The 8,690-nt window shown below is 47.5% G+C and overlaps 1 long non-coding RNA gene across 1 annotated transcript; it reads right to left on the bottom strand.

The window, feature by feature from the left end:
* Positions 1 to 6,697: 6,697 nt before the first annotated feature.
* LOC123116197 (uncharacterized) lies at positions 6,698 to 8,243 on the bottom strand. Its single transcript, XR_006456978.1, has 2 exons — positions 7,309 to 8,243; positions 6,698 to 7,127 (listed from the first exon to the last, which is right to left on the bottom strand). It is a non-coding gene; the product is annotated as an uncharacterized lncRNA (long non-coding RNA).
* Between the last annotated feature and the right edge of the window lie 447 nt (positions 8,244 to 8,690).

Below are 8,690 nucleotides of genomic sequence, written 5' to 3'. Positions count from 1 at the left end.
GTGTTGGCTGACTTCGTCGCCAAATGGGCAGAGGCTGAACTCCCTAAAGAATACGACACATATTCCAATTGGATGATGCACTTCGACGGCTCTAAAATGTTAGCCGGATTGGGGGCTGGTGTCATCTTGACATCCCCCACAGGAGGCACAATCCGCTGTGTGCTCCAAATACTATATACAGACTCTAATAATGCAACCGAATACGAGGCCCTATTACACGGCCTCCGGATTCCCGTCCCCATGGGAATACAATGCCTCGAAGTGCGTGGGGATTCAAAAATTGCAATATCTCAGATAAACGGAGACTTGACATAGAAGATTCGAAGATGGAGGCTTATCGTAACGTCGTACTCAAAATTTCAGCTCAGTTTGAAATGCTTGAGTTTCATCATGTGGCTCGAGAGAGTAATGAAGCAGCGGACGTACTTGCCCTCATGGGCGCTAAACACGACCCTGTCCCACCTAACACCTTCATGGAGAGGCTCTTCAAGCCATCCGTAGTATGGCAGGACGATAGCGGCAACACAGTTCCAGAGCCGATCATACCCCCAGATTCCGCACATAGCTCCGATATTGTCGAGGGTTCGGGCAACGAGATAACACCATCGGCTCACAAAATCATGGCTGTAATTGCCCCATGGACCGAACCTTTCCTATCCTACCCCAGTAGGAGTGAGCTCCCTGATGATCAGACAGAGGCCTGTCGCATTGTTCGATGCTCGAAGGCCTACAAAGTTACAAGAAAAGTACTACCGGAGTACTCCAAAGGTGTATCTCCAAAGTAGAAGGACGACAACTCTTGGCTGAAATACACGCCGGTCTTGGTGTCCATCATGCCGCAGCTCGGGCCCTTGTAAGTAAGGCCTTCCATACGGGTTTCTTCTGGCCCATGGCCCGAGTAGATGCACAGGACCTCGTACAACGCTGTGTTGGATGTCAGCTTTTCGCCAACCAAAACCATATACCGCCCACAGCCTTATGAACAATCCCCATTACTTTGCCTTTTGCGGTCTTGGGGCTAGACATGGTTGGACCCCTTAAAGGGGGAAGCCATAAGAAGAAATATTTACTGGTCATGGTCAACAAGTTCACTAAGTGGATAGAAGGCAAACCAGTCAAAATGGCCGAAGCCGGACCGGTTATAGACTTCATATCCGGTGTGGTACACTGTTATGGTGTCCCGCACAGTATTATTACTGATAATGGCTCCAACTTTACGGCTGATGAGGTGAAAACCTGGTGCGCTAATTTGGGCATCAAGCTCGATTACGCCTCCGTATATCACCCTCAGACAAATGGTCAGGTCGAACAGGCCAACAACTTGATAATGAGCGGCATCAAACCCAGACTAGTGCGATCTCTGTGAGAATTAGACAAGCACTGGGTTGAAGAACTCGATTCTGTACTCTAGGGGCTGTGTACCATGCCCAATCACACGACCGGATATACACCTTTTTTCATGGTGTACGGTGCTGAGGCAGTATTGCCTTGTGACATTATTCATGACTCACCTCGAGTGCGCATGTATGAAGAGAGGGAGGCCGAGCTCGATCGGCAGGACTATCTAGACGGCTTGGAGGAAGAGCGTGACGTCTCGAAGGCCCGTTCCACATTTTACCAACAGCAAGCTCGGCGATATCAAAGCAGGGAAGTACGGGAAAAGACTTATAATGTTGGTGAACTCGTCCTGCACCTACCAGAGAAGAAAAAGGACAAGCTCAAGTCCAAATGGGAGGGTCCCCTCATCATAGATGAAGTTCTCACTGGAGGGGCCTATCGCCTTCGCCACACTTAGGATAATCGTTTGGAACCAAACCCATGGAACGCCGCTCGGCTCCGAAGATTCTACGCCTAAACTTTTTTCTTTTCGTCTTTTCTTTTCTCCCTCTCACCCATTTTTCTCTCTTTTTCGTTTTTTGTACGACTTCTGCCAGTGTTTGGATAAACCGCACACTCAAGGGATATACATCATTAAGTGTACATACCCCATGATACCTGGGGGCTTCTTTTAACCGAAGCTTATTACGACTATTATTTTGGAGCGTCAAGCTCATCGTATATATGTGTTGTCTACTCATAGGTGTCTTTTCTTTGCCATTATATGCACCTTTATGACTTAAGTTTTTGCCAAGCTGGGTTGCCTGGCTCCTGTGATTATGCCCTACATTCCCGCTTGCTCGGCTAGGGCATAAAGGGAGCACCTCTGCGATAGTTACAGCCGGGTTATCCAGACGTTTACCTTAGACGGGTGAAGCCGAAAGCTTGCGTTCTTAAGGGAATAATTGGTCAGAAGACAAGAGACGAACTACCCTCGTTGCAGTTTACACCCACAAATTATAATGTGTATTGTGATTTCTCGCATCACAGCTTATGCATGCGACGCATGTTGGCCCACGGAAAGGAAGCCTTAACGGAACTATTCTCTCTGGAAGATGTTTCTTACGATAAAATGTAATATAACATAACTCCCCGAATATAACTTGTCTATTTAAGCAATTATGACCGGACTGCCTAGTTTCCGAACATGCCTTGGTGTTTACTAATGGTATAAATATCCAAAAACACTCCAAACCTCAGGTTCTGGAGGTCGAAGAGGAAAGTCTGCCATGACAATCGTTTTACAATTCGGCTGGAGATAAGTTTTTTGATAAAGTACACTACTACTTGGACTCAAAAACTTCTTCTTCCTCTAGACCCTCTAGTAAGTTGTCTAGTTTACAATCCTGTTGAGAAAACTTAGCGGCTGTTTTCACTTGGTCGTACACTAAGCTAACAGGAATTTCTTGTCCATCTGGTCCCCGAGGTCCGACCCGGGCATATGATTCGGATCAAGCTTGGTATACCGTGTTTACACCATGGCCCAGGCTTCTCGGGCACCTTCCCGACATGCTGATATCTTCCATAGCTCCAAACAGCGACGAGCTCCCTTGAATAAATTCGCAAGCTCATCCATACTTCCTGGAGGGGGATCAGATGGCCATAAAGCCGTCGCCATGTTCCTCAATGCTTTCCGAGCTCGCTCATACACTTTGGAAAACTCTTGTAGCATGTCGCCTTGGAATCCAGACTCTTCTCCTTCGGGACGTCCGGTCAGCACACCTACAAAAGCAAACTTGTCAAAATTTCAAATAGGAGACCTTGTGACAGATAAGTTAAAGAGCATACTGAATATGCCGCCTTTCAGCTTCTTGTTCTCCTTCAAATCATCCGATAATTGGGCTCTTAAATCCTTTAGTTCTTTGGCTTGCTTGATATTTGCATCCTGTAGTTTGTCCTTCTCATTAATGGTCCGCATTAAAACACGTTAACTAGCAGCTTCTTGCCCTTCGGCATGTTGTTTATCTACTTGAGCAGCCCTTAGCCTCTCCTCCAGTTGATCCGTCGAGCCTACCAATGAGACAAACGCTTAATTAAGCAACCTCATTATGGGCACAGAGCCTTATTTTCGAGCTACTGTTGTACTTACCATCAGGTGCCTTCTTGGACTTCTTCAAATTTTGTAGTTCAGCGGTGGCAGCAGTCAGCTTAGTTCGGCATTCTTCTAGCTCCTTCGATAGAGTGTTATTACTCTCTGTGAGTACCTAATAATGTAACGACTCTTAAATCAGTTGGGCCAACTGCTTCAAGACTCGGGGGCTACTGGCATATTATTATTGAATCTGCGCAAAAAACTCTTACCCGTGTATCCTTTGAAAGCTGGAGAGTGGCTCTAGAACCTCCATCACGAGAAGCTCGGATATAAGCATCCGCTGAGCTGAGAGCATTAAAAGCCTCTTCGGTAAAATGTGGGTCGCGCATAGCCGCTCTCCGCTGCCGGTGACCCATCGCACTCTCCACTTCGGTGTTTGTGACGAATACATTATCTGAATCCTCTGGGAGATGACAATCTGGCATTGCTCCCGCATCTCCTCTAGTTCTTGGGGTAGGGTCTGGGGCTGGATTAGTCTGTGCACGGCTGGCCAGGTCTCCGGATGTAGTCCGTCGTACACTCCTTCTGCAATATGGCACGACAGGGAATGTCGCCGCCCGATCTATCCGTTGAGCGCGTGATAAAAGATTATACCTCTTCAACACAGAAGAGGGCCCGACTGTATCATTGTTCGCCTTTCTTTTCAGAGATGCACCTTGTGCAAGCGTCGTCTTCTTAGAGGACGCCTTTGCTGCGGCACGCTGGTGCGAGCGTCGCCCCTTGGGAGCACGAGGTAGTGCGGTGGGTGAGTCGCAATGGGAAAACTCTTTTTGAGGAGATGTCTCCTGGGTACTTACATGGGAGAAAGGGAGAAGGCCAGGGTAGTCGGCTATAATGGCCACTTCCATGCCGTTGTAGCTCGTCTGATAAAAGACTCCATCCTCAAAATCTACAAATATGTCCGGATACTCTTTGTATACAGGATCAAGGTCTCGATTATGGTCCTCCGGCTGCGGAGTGGGGCTGTAGATCCCCGTGATGACCTTTATCCATTCCTATTAAAGATAGTTGGAATAAATTCAACTATAAAGCATAGTTAAGGAGAAAAGATCAATTAAGTCCTACAATCAAAGACTCACCCAGTCAATGGGGGTATTCATGGAGAAACCTTCTCGACACTTCAGGCGAGCGAAATCGTCCTTTTCCCCTTTGAAAAGGTCAGCCAATGTGGCAGCCAGCGCGGCAAAATTAGCCGGACCCTTGCACCCACAACGAGAGGCGTCGTCCTCCCCATTGTAATGCCACATGGGAAGCCCCCTGGATTGAAGCGGCTAAACGCATCGCGTTATTGAAATCGCCATTACCTCGACTAAGGATAGTCTAGAGTGGGCAAGTATTCTGATCTTGTTCGCTAGCCTCTTAACCTCCGCACTATCTTCTTCTTCATAGCTTCGGGGACGCCAGCTGGCACGTTTCTTTAAAGGAGCGGAGGAAAATTCGGGAAGACCTTGCCGGATTGGATCCGGGAGGGCACTAGTGCAGAACCGGGCTATAGCCCCGGTTCGTAAGGGCCTTTAGTGCCGGTTCTGTAACCGACACTAAAGGGTGGGTACTAAGGTTCCCCCTTTAGTACCGGTTCAGCACGAACCACTGCTAAAAGGCCACCACCCGGCATGAGCCAGGGCCGGGTGTGGGGACACCTTTAGTACCGGTTGGTAACACCAACCGGTACTAAATTTTTTTGGGGGTTTTGGTTTTATTATTTATTTTTCCATTAATTTTGTGTTTTCCATTTAATTCTTTTTCGTTTGCTGGCATTTTACGATACTACATATTGTACACATTTTGCATATATATAAATATAATTTCTCGTAGAACACACACACACACACACATATATATATATATATATATATATATATATATATATATATATATATATATATATATACACAGACGGTCTATTATGCTAATATTAGCAGAATAACTATTCTGCACACCACTTCCGCACTGCACGCTGAACGCAAGTGCATGTTATTCTTTGAACCAAGTCTGCTCCAGTACTCACACGAATGAACTTCTCGTCGAAAAAAACTGCACGCGTTATTTTTTCGGTACTGTTTTCGCTCTAATTTTTGAACCGTTTATCGGAATGAGGCGTGTAATATACCGTTGAAAATCTATGGATTAGGCGCAACTTTGACATGTTGAACACTTTTCGATGTTCCACACGGTTTAAGAGCAGTTTTGAAATTGGCGCATCCCATGACGAGTGGCAGCGAGCGTTTTTTGGCGATTTCTTCTAAACCGCTCGTCGGAATGAAGCAAATGATACGCCGTTGGATAGATATCATCGAGGCGCATCTTTTTCATATATAAATTTTTCTCTAGTTCGTTACGGTTTAAGAGCAGTTTCAAATTTTTGGTACTGTTTTTCAAAATTAACTAAATCGCAGAACTCTGTTTTTCAAATTTTTTGAAATTTTTGGTACTGTTTTTGCTCCAGTTTTCTAATCGTTTGTCGAAACGAGACGCATGATACACCGTTTGAAAGTTACGGACAAGGCGCAACTTTTATATGTTGAAATTGTTTTGAGATTCCTTACGGTTTTTAGTTAATTTTGAAAATCGTGTGGCGGACGACGAGTGACAGTTGCCGTTTTTCATGAATTTTTACAAACCACTAGCCGGAATGATTCAAATGATGCACCGTTGGAAAGATATCAACAAGGCGCAACTTTTTCATGTAGAACACTCTCTCTAATTCTTTACGGTTTAAGAGGAATTTCGAATTTACCGAAATGCGGACACTCTGTTTTTCCGCGACCCAAAATCGCCGTATGTACTGCATCAGACAGAAAACTGCACTGCTTTCCGACCGAAAATCACACTGCATCAAAAGGACAAGTGCACTGCATGATTTCTTTTTTGTGGGACGTAAATTTCCCAAACGAGGTAGCAAACCGCACTTCTTTAGACTAAAATCCGCACTTCATCAGACGGACAAGTGCACTGCATAATTTCTTTTTTGTGGGACGTCAATTTTCTCAAACGAGGTGGAGCTCACATCATGTCGAAGCGTTGATGAACCACAATACTATGGAAAGTGAACCTCGAGACTACCGCAAACGGGCTGCAACACTACCGAAAGTGAACCGCGTGAGTTTTTTCCAAACTCAATATTTTAGAGGACAAAGTGAGCTTCAAAAACATACATATCCATTCATTATCCACCATTGTGTGGACGTAGAGATCTGCATAGTCGTTTTTCAGAGTGAATCACTTGGGTGTCACAACGAACTGCATCGTTTTCAACGGGCTTACAAACTAGCCCTGAAATTTAACATGGGCAACCCTCAATTATAAAATAAAAATTGGCAACGGCAGTTAAGTGAACGTCTCGAGCAGGACCTGCGAACTGCACAACACAAGAAACCACGACTTGTCCAACTAAACAAGTGTGTGGCCATGTCAAGGTACTCTAATGCAGAATTGGAGAGAAATGACAAACAAGTCTGAAAAAATAAAAATAAAATGCTTCTGAACTAGTACATGTGTGCTACTGCTCTCCCCCATAGGTAATCTGAATCAAGCCGGCGTCCCATGGCTGCGACCACATCAAAACATTTTCAAAAAGTGATTTTGCACTGCATGCTCGGCGAAAAATCCTCTTCCGAACTTCACGGGGCGTCGTCGCCGCAGTTGACCTTGATCTCTTCTGGTTTAGCACAAGGAACAGAGTGAACCATATTAGACAGAGGAGCGAACCTCTCAAAGAGTTACATGATTCATACATGTCAAAAAGAATGATCTGCATACCAAAGGCAACAAGTGAATCGCACAATAAAAAAAAGAGAACAACCATATGATAAAAAAAGTGATACCCAGGAGTGACCTACGTGGCAATCTATAGCGACCACGCCGGTGAACACGCATGACCGTGAGTGCCGCACTGCATCTGCCACCCTGCCACACTGCATCAACCATGGGCGTGCTGCGTGCACCCACGTACTGGACTGCGTGGCGCTGGTGGGAGTGGTAGCCGGCGAAGCGAGCTCGTCGAGGGAGGTTTTGCTGGATCCCTCATCGATGGGGACAAGGAAGCCGGTGAGTAGAGGATGGACCGACGAGGAGGTAGGGGGTCTCGGGGGATGGCATCCGGATCCGACGCGAAAAGTACGGCGACACCCGGATCTAGAGCGGAGGCAGGGTGGGGAAAGCTTTGAGATGCCCAAGGCGACACCTGCGTTCACGAGCGAGTTCAGAGGGTGCGGTGAGGAGGTAAAAGGAGAGGAGGGAGAGGAGGGTGGCCCAGCTCCGGTGTTCCTCTGGCCGTCCTGCGTGGCGGCGGCGCAGATCGGCGGCTGGCGCGTGGGGAGGGGGTGGGCAGGCGGCGCATGGGGAGGGGGTGGCCCGGCGGTGCATCAGGAGGGGATGGGTGGCCTGCCGGGTGGCGCGTGGAGAGGCGGTGGCCGGGCAGCGCGTCGGAAGGTGCTGGGTGGCTGGCCGGGCGGTGCGTCGAAAGGTGCTGGGTCACATGCCGAGCGTCGCGTCGGGAGGTGGTGGGTATCCGGCCGGGTGGCACGTCGGGAGGTGGTGGGTGGCCGGCCGGGCGACGCGTCGGGAGGGGGTGGGTGGCCGGTCGGGGAAGGGAAAGGAAGGGGGCCGCGCCATGGCTGCGGGCTGTGGAAGAGCGCGAGGTGGTGGGGACGGCACCGTGGAGGGAGTTGGTGCGGCGGCACGGGGGAGGTGGTGCGGTGGTGGAGCATGGGGGAGAGAGAGAGGAGAGGGTGGCTGAGGTGAGGATAAGGTGGGATGGGATTTTTTGCATTGCCCGTGCAGTTAGTTCGGTTCCTTCGCGCGGTTAGTTTTGTAGCTATGGATTGATCCCGGGTGTTAGCAGAATAAGATTAGAGTGTTAGCAAAATAACTCTTAAGGGGTGTTAGCAGAATAGACCCACCCTATATATATATATATATATATACCCTGTTCAAGAATTCATCTGATTAACCAGTTAACTTGCCGATTAATCCCTACTCATAGGGTCACCGAGTAGCCTATAAACCGATAAATCGTCCGATTAATTGATTAAATGACCGATTAACTTGCTGATTAGCTGATTAATCCCCTACTCACCTGCCAACCGAGCAGCTACCAGTTAACGATTTCCATATATATATATATCATCGAATGTCTCACAACCACACAATTATTCACACATACACATGTGTATATATATAGTTTTTCCTACATGTTGCCTTCAGAGCCAATGGCATTTGC

The sequence above is a fragment of the Triticum aestivum genome, chromosome 5B, assembly GCF_018294505.1.
Source record: "Triticum aestivum cultivar Chinese Spring chromosome 5B, IWGSC CS RefSeq v2.1, whole genome shotgun sequence".
NCBI lineage: Eukaryota > Viridiplantae > Streptophyta > Magnoliopsida > Poales > Poaceae > Triticum > Triticum aestivum.
This window is presented reverse-complemented; position numbering and strand designations above follow the sequence as displayed.